This window comes from Monopterus albus, unplaced genomic scaffold, assembly GCF_001952655.1.
Source record: "Monopterus albus unplaced genomic scaffold, M_albus_1.0 scaffold126.1, whole genome shotgun sequence".
Taxonomy (NCBI): Eukaryota; Metazoa; Chordata; class Actinopteri; order Synbranchiformes; family Synbranchidae; genus Monopterus; species Monopterus albus.
In genome coordinates, this window is record NW_018128006.1 from 1,291,057 (window position 1) to 1,298,936 (window position 7,880).

Consider the following 7,880-nt stretch of genomic DNA (forward strand, 5'->3'; position numbering starts at 1 on the left):
CTCTTTCAATTTTGTTTTCACAGCAGGCATCTCCACAAATGATCTTTGCCTAAAACACTGGAATCCTGAAAAACTGGATCCTTGAACGTCTGTGTAACTGACATCCTAGGCCCAGGGTGAATTAAAAAGATTGCATTATTTTTAATCTGCTGTAAGTGGATTTTGATTTGTTTTAGTGGGATGGACACAAACTAAGAACTAAGATGCTTTTGGGGTTGCCATGCTGTTATTAAATAGTGGCAAAAGACACTTGAGCTCGTCATAAGATAATGTTTCTTCATTATGTGTCTGGAGATCTGAAGTGCTCAGAAGCCAGTTTAGCCATTTTTGTCTGAATGACAGGTAGAAACTCAATAGCCTGACAAGTCATTATTGAAGGAATGTAAAAGGATTTGAAGGAAAGTAAGGAGTTAACGTCATGTTTGTTTAGCGTGTAGGAAGCCAGGTGATGCTAGACTGCTGCAGTTATGCTAGCAGGTTCAAACTAATACTGAACACGGTCTTTATTAGTTAGCTAGGTGTTTAGCCACAGTCTCAGGTGTTCATGGCAGAGCTAAGGCTCAAAGCAATGTTTTTGATGCAAACATGAGTGAAACCGTTTTAGATGTATTTCATGGGTGACATGTAAGTTGACTACAGATTTTGAAAGGTGTAGAAAATGCCAGAAGACAGAGCGTGTGTATCTTGCTTCTTCTTTTTTTTTTTTTTCCAGGCCATGGTTCAAGTGAGAAGAGTTTACCAACTCCTGCTCCTGAAACCACCTGATTGTTGTCATGTGGGGACGTTTCCACCTGACACACAAATAATGAAGTACCAGTGATCTTTACAGTCCATTGTTTATTGTAGTTCACGAATTAAAACATCTGCAGTTTTTCTTTCTAGTCTGTGTAGAGCAGTGGTGATTTCAGGAAGGGTGATGGACTCCAAACAAGTTTCCAAATGGGGACCTCCTTTCATAGGACAGCGCACGCTCAGTTCAGAATGCCCTAAATCGTGGACTTCTGTGAGGTAGATGCATCTTCTCTTAGCCTCACAGTAGTCCCTACAGTAGTCTCGCCAGGCTTCCTCTCGATATATTGCTACATGCTTCGTTTGGGTGAAATTCGCATTGATTTGCAGTTGAAATAAGCAGCAGTAAGAAAGACATTCACATCATGTTCTCCACACTGTCAGATGAAAACTTGTTTTGCTAATATGTTGTCTCTTATTGCAGTTGTCACTACTTTTTCATTTTTGTTTGAAGCTTTGTAAGCTAATGAGTTTGCATTCCTACAGTGTTGGGTGTTGATGTGTGTGGGTGGGTGCATGTGTGTGGAAAATGCTAATTGTTCTGAATTTCATATTTATTTTTTAGAAAAGGGTTTTAAATAATAATAAATAAAAAAAAGGTACAAAAGATGTCCTTAATTTTCTGGCAGGGAGGGACTTTACACCTATAGATGTTGATGGTAATGGAAAATAATGTTGTGATCTGTAGGTTTTCTGTTTTTGGTCATGTGCACCTTTTGCATTAGCTAATGATGCTAAAAGTATTTTTCAAGAGAAAAAAAAATTCACAAGTAAGGTGTATTTGTTGTTTGCCTCAGTGACTAAGGAGTAATCTAATTATTTATCTGTCCTAACCTTCTCTTTCCTGGTTTTGCATCAGATATTTCCATGTTGCCGGCAACATTGCCATTCTTAAGGTGCCTCTAGTGAACGTGTGGGAATCTTAACAGCTCTCTCATTGTGTGTTTCCTCTATCTTCAGGTTTGTGGAAACCTTAAAACCATTATATAATTTCAGAATCATCTGAAAACTAACATAACCCTTATACTATACAATATCATCCATATCATCTTGTTTTGTTTTTGTTTTGTTTGGGGGGGGTTTTGTCCTCTGTGGCCTTTAGCTAAACTCATCAACATTGTTACCAAATATTAGCACTTCCAGTGTTTCAGTTTTTGTGAAGTTTGTCATTTTGAATTCTCTGTGTCAAATGCAGTGTGCCATTAGGGTAACATATGAATTGTTAATGAATATTCAAATCAGGATGCCTGTTTCAGTGTGGCCACGATGTAAGAATGCAGTGTTTTCAAGTGTTTGATAGTGATGATGATGGTGATGATGATGATGATATAGGTCAGTTTTTGTTTAAACAGTAGATTCAAAGTTGTGTTAGGTTTAGGTGTACCTAATAAACAGCTAACTGAACGTGTATAAAGAAACAGGCAGGTAACATTTGATCCAAGCTATACTTATGACACTATCAATATCTATAATAACAACAAAAGAAAAAGGTGGTCATTTAAAAGGTGTTTTTCCATGTGTTGATCTTGGTGTTGTTCACAGAAAGCTTTTAAAAGTTGTTGTGGTTTAAGAGAGTGACAGCAAACTAACTCCAACCCTGGTTTAGTCCCTGATCAAAGTGCTTTTAATGGGAACTGGCTAATCCAGCAACCTAACAATCACTATTTTTTTTACAAAAGTTATTTTTGTCGCTACATTCTGGGTTAAAAAAAATACTGGTTTGTACTTGTCAATTAATAATGGACCCCGATTTGCCCTTTTGTATCAAAATTTCCATCAAAAAATAAAATTAAACTTCTGTTTTCAAGGTTTTGCACCACATCTTGTCTGTCTGTAATACAAAAATGACTGAAGTGTGAAAAATATGGAACCCCATTTACCCACTTTGCATTCATTTACTGTAACTTATTATAATTAAATACTATAAGAGCCACACTTGTAAGAAAGGCTTCCAGTGATTTTACAGTTTCTTTCCACTTGTTTGGAAACCACCAGGAATCCACACAGTATTATTCATGCACCCTGGACAAGTCCGTCACAGGGCGGACACACAGACAATCATTTAGAGTCACCAGTTAACTTAACCTAACATGCAAACTCCACATAGAAAGTTCCTGGTCAGCAGCAAAATTTGAGCCCAGCACCTTCTTGCTGTGAGGCAACAACTACTGCAGCACCATGCCGCCCCAGAATAGATGTGAGTAAATGAAGTGATGTGCAAATATATGTAAAACATTTGTGGGCTGCTCAGTCTGATGGTTTGTGGGTTCTAATATAAAACTGTATCAGTAAATAGCTGCAGTTTGTAGCCTACAGATTGAGACAATGTGCTGCTGGCTGCAGATATGCAAAAATACCCCACACCCCTCTGACATAGAAGCAAGACCCCCAGACTGTCATTTGGCCATTTTGTTCCTCGTGGTTGTTTTGCATCTCTTGGCATACATTTTGTGTCTCTTTCCAGTTGTATTGTGTCTTGTATGCACATTTCTTGTATTAGAGGAAATATATAACACCTTATCTTACAATTATTATTCTTATATTATTATCTTTACTAGAAAAATGATCATAAGAAATTCACTGACAGAAATAAGAACTCCTTTTCAGCAGTACTCCTGCAAGTAAACACACTGTGGCTTCTGCCACTAGAGGGAGCCCCTCGCCCAGAACACAGGGCATCCCGTAATGGCAGTGCATAATACTGTGTGTGGCAGTGAACCAGCAGATACAGGCCACTGTGTGCTAGGAGAAATATTATTTTAGGGGATATCAGTGTGTGTGTGTGCATGCGGATCACTTGCAACTCTTTGTTGGAAAAAGCTGTGCGTTGATGGTTTCTCTCCCATTCACTGGAAAGGTGTGCATGCAGGGTCTTCTAGATAAAGAAACATGTTTGATTATTCAAAGAAGGTATAAAATGAGTTTCCTGTTAGTGCTGAGTAGTAAATAAGTGACATTTTGAAAATCACTGCTTATAATCTTCTATATAGGTTGATTGTAGGGATAGCATTTAAAATGAGCTTTTTGTTAACACTGGCATTTTGTTTAGCCTTACTAATAAAATGTCGAAGCCAAAGGTTCTTTTTCATGTGTTTTTACTCAGATCTAAGGTGGACCGGGCCACGCTGGCTGTTTGGCTCCTTCCAGCTGCAGACTGTAGAAGGCAAAGCAGACGCACAACTGCCAGTGTGTTACTGTAACTGCAGTGTGAGGTATGAGCGACCACCCTCAGCTCACGCCATGAGAAAAGTATGACTTTAATACATTTGTAAGCTTCACAGTTTCCCCTAAAGTGCCTTTGGTAGTTGACCTACAAGTGATTAATATTAGTGTGAGCGTGCTGTCATTTGTTGTAATTAACTAACTGTTAATGCTGTATGTCCTAAAAGAAGGAGATGGACACAAGAAGAATTTTATGAAGCATCAGTACTTAAATAGTTTAAGTGTAACACTAGCCGCGTGTTGAGAATATGAACTTTCTTTAATTAAATAACACCAATCAACATTGTTGTCTAGCTCACCTGCCATTACCCACCCAGAAGAAAGTCCTGCACTCACTTGAGCTTGTTCATTATTCCTATTAAATACAACACTGGACAGTGTCATGATAATTAAAGTGCTAATAATTAATCTGTCAATTAATTTTAGTGTAGAGTTACTGATAGGGAGCAGTTTGATGATAAACATAGCAGCTCAAGCAGATGATCACTGATTCAGTGTGAACATGAACAGATGCAGAGGTAGCTATACATGATGTTTGTTTCTGAATGTTTCATTTTAATAGGAACACGTACAGTAATGATTTGAGCAAAGATAGCAGGAGGCTCAGATGGAGCCACAGGATCTCAGGTGAGATCTCACTGTGGCTTAGTGATAATATCCAAGAGTGAAAAGGTATGAAGATAAGCTTGACTTTTGTCTGAGGCTTCATCATGTCACTTTATTACCTTCAGGAAACACTGCAGAGCAGCCATCAGTCTGGAACAGAGGACAGCAGGCTCTGCCACTCGAGGCAGAAGAAGTGGTCGTGTGGGTTTCTGTGATTTTACAGTGAAAACAAAAATACATGTCATAGTTATTCGGATAATGGGGTGGATTTTGTGATACCCAAAGGCAGATGGCAAGGGAACAGTTACAGTATATTAGTTACACCTGAAAGAAGCTTTTTGGACTCTAAGCCCATGGTCTAATTACAAATCCTTTTCAAAATGATGCTGACTCATAGCCATTCATTAGCACAGAGACAACAGACTGATATGCAGAACCTTTTAGGCTTTGTCTCAGATCAATAATAGATTTACACATATAGATTGGGGAACAAATAAATAGAGTCATCCATAGATCTTTTTTCCCCCAAGTTCAAATAAATTAGTACTGTATGAACAATTTAAACTTTTTATAATAATGACAAATTTCTGAATGCATGATGCCACTGATGTGGATCCACATCTGCTCCCCTGTGTTATCCTCAGTGGCTCTGTATGACCTCCTGGTCCACATAGGGACCAAACACAGAAGGAGCTACGCAGTGGGATCATTTGTTCTGTGTAGTAATACTCCTTCCTGTTGCTGTACAGTTTTTGCTGTCATCTTGTCATGGAAGCCATTCCACACCGCTGCCGTTGCTTTTCAGATGATCCGGTGTACGTGCCACAGGATGTACAAATACAAGAGTATATTAAGAGTGATTATGGGTTGGTCTGTGCTATGGTGAGAAACAACATTTACAAACACCGTATGTACTGTGCATGCTATAAATATGCAAATACATTCTGCCTTGCATCAAATTTATTACTGCCAGGAATTTATTGAACAGTAATGTTCTCTGTCCAAGGTGAACTGTAACGATGACCTGGGTATTTTAGTAGGGAAGTGGAAGGGCAGCTACGAAGGTGGTGTCAAGCATACAGAGTGGAATGGCAGTACTGACATCCTTCACCGCTGGGTCTCGTCCAGCTGCAGTCCTGTGTGTTATGGACAGTGCTGGGTCTTTGCATGTGTTCTCTGCACTATACTTTAAAAAGCTGGGGCCCAACAGTGGATTAATGGGAAAATTCATGGGTAACAATTCATTTTGATCGAGTTATCTCCAAATAGATGTAACTTTTTAGTCAGTCTTTTATATTTGTACTAATTAATATTTCAAGTTTAGTTACATAAGTGCTGTTAAAGACTGCTTCTTTTCAAGTGATGAGAGTGCTTGACAGTTTTTAACGCAGCCCGTGACACTGATGCCAACCTGACAAGTGAAGAGTTTTACTCGAGCACGGGGGAGAAGCTCAACCTCTCAAACGACGGCACTTGGTTGGTGTCACTTGCTCTCAAAGTGTTAAGAAAACAGTTGGAATTTTAACTGCTTACTTATGAGGATAATTCAACAATTCAACAGTATTTTTCATCAAACATAATACTGTTTTTTTAATAACAATTCAGTATAATGTTGCCTGTCTTAATGTTAATTTAATGTCTGTTTTATATGAACTTATGAATCCAGAGAAGAGTAGCAGCCTGTTTCTGTGGGTTCAGACCAGCATCTTATTTCTATTTTTACTTGGGTGTTTGTCTTGTAGTTGTTTTTGCATGTGTGTATGCATATTACTCATCTGTATCATGTCATGTCCATGATCATTGGTGCATGTATACTCATTTTGTGAATATTTGTGTGCATCCATGCCCATGTTTCCTCTTGCCAGAGCTTCCTTGTGTGGGTAGAGTGCTGGATGAGAAGACCAGACCTCAGTGCACGGTGTGACAGCTGGCAGGTAGTGGACCCGACCCCCCAGGAGATGAGTGCAGGTCCATCTCTGGCCCAAGATGTACTTAGCACGGTGCTGTTTCTTTATTTGGATTCATACTTTTTTGTACTTTTTGAATAAAACCAGTGGTTGAGGAAGTACAGTATGCAGGCCCTTACTTCAGTAAAAGTACCAATACCAAATTGTAAAAATAAATAGTAAAAAAGTATGTAAATATAATGAGGAGAATACACTTAAAATATCAAAAGTAAAAATGGTTGATTGATTGTTTAGTTTGTCTATCTCAGTTACTCCACCAACCTCAAAATAAAAGAAACCAAACTTCACATCTGAGAAGCTGGAACCATGAGATGTTTAGTATTTTTGCATGAAAACTTTTATGAAAAATTATTTTTAAATAAATACGAATTAATTTTTTGTCAATTGACTACTCATTTCAGCACTACTTATATTTACTGTTGAGTAGTTTTAATTTCTAAAAAGCATCATATTTTGAAAACACTTGTTTAGTCTTAATTTGTAAAGTGACTAGTAACTAAAGCTGTCAGGTAAATGTAGTGCAGTAAAAGGTGCAGTATTACTCTAACATGTAGTAGAGTTGTGGAAGGTTTCATGAAAAGAAAAGAGTACAGTAATCATCAAATACAGTACTCCACCACAGAGTATAGCAAAGGTTTGGACAGAAACGTCAAACCATCTTCATCGTCACTTCTTTCATTAGTGTCACAGAGACCAAAAGATAATGTGAAAAAAACAATTTGTGAATGCTAAATAATCAATATGTAATAATGAACACATCTGTATCTGGTTCTATCACTGTGGCCCTTGCCCTGTAATGACCGTCCAGCAGCACTGCCTTGGCGCTCAATATGACGCCTCATTCATCTATGCCTCTGTTGATGCTGACATCATATGTCTGATTGTGTGTGATCGACTGGTGGTGGGGAAGATGGTGGACGCTGAGTGCGTGGGACATATGATCTACACCAAGAGCATCGGCTGAGATAGGCCACAGAATTTGACACAGGCTTATAAAAGCAAGAAAAGTAAAAGAAGGTCCTCTGTCTGAGGCAAAAAGGCAAAAACAGGCTAAATGCCAAAGGCAGCCAGTTTGTGCAATGCCAAGCAAAATGCAAATGCACTATGTAGAGAGAGCAGAGTGTGTGATAAAACTGGCTCCCCATTTCCCTTCCTGTTTAGGGGAGCAGCAAGTAGAAACTGTAAGAACATCGAGAAGAGGTCAGTGATTGTGTGAGAAGCAGTTTCACCCTCCACTCTGTGGAGAGTGCCCATCTTTGTTCTCTATATGTTATGAAGTTTTTCTCCGCCTTTTCT

At 38.6% G+C, this 7,880-nt stretch overlaps 1 pseudogene; it reads left to right on the top strand.

Annotated features, from left to right (window-relative positions):
* The first annotated feature begins 5,212 nt into the window (after window positions 1–5,212).
* On the top strand, window positions 5,213–7,614 carry LOC109967147 (protein-glutamine gamma-glutamyltransferase 2-like; annotated as a pseudogene).
* Window positions 7,615–7,880: the final 266 nt, after the last annotated feature.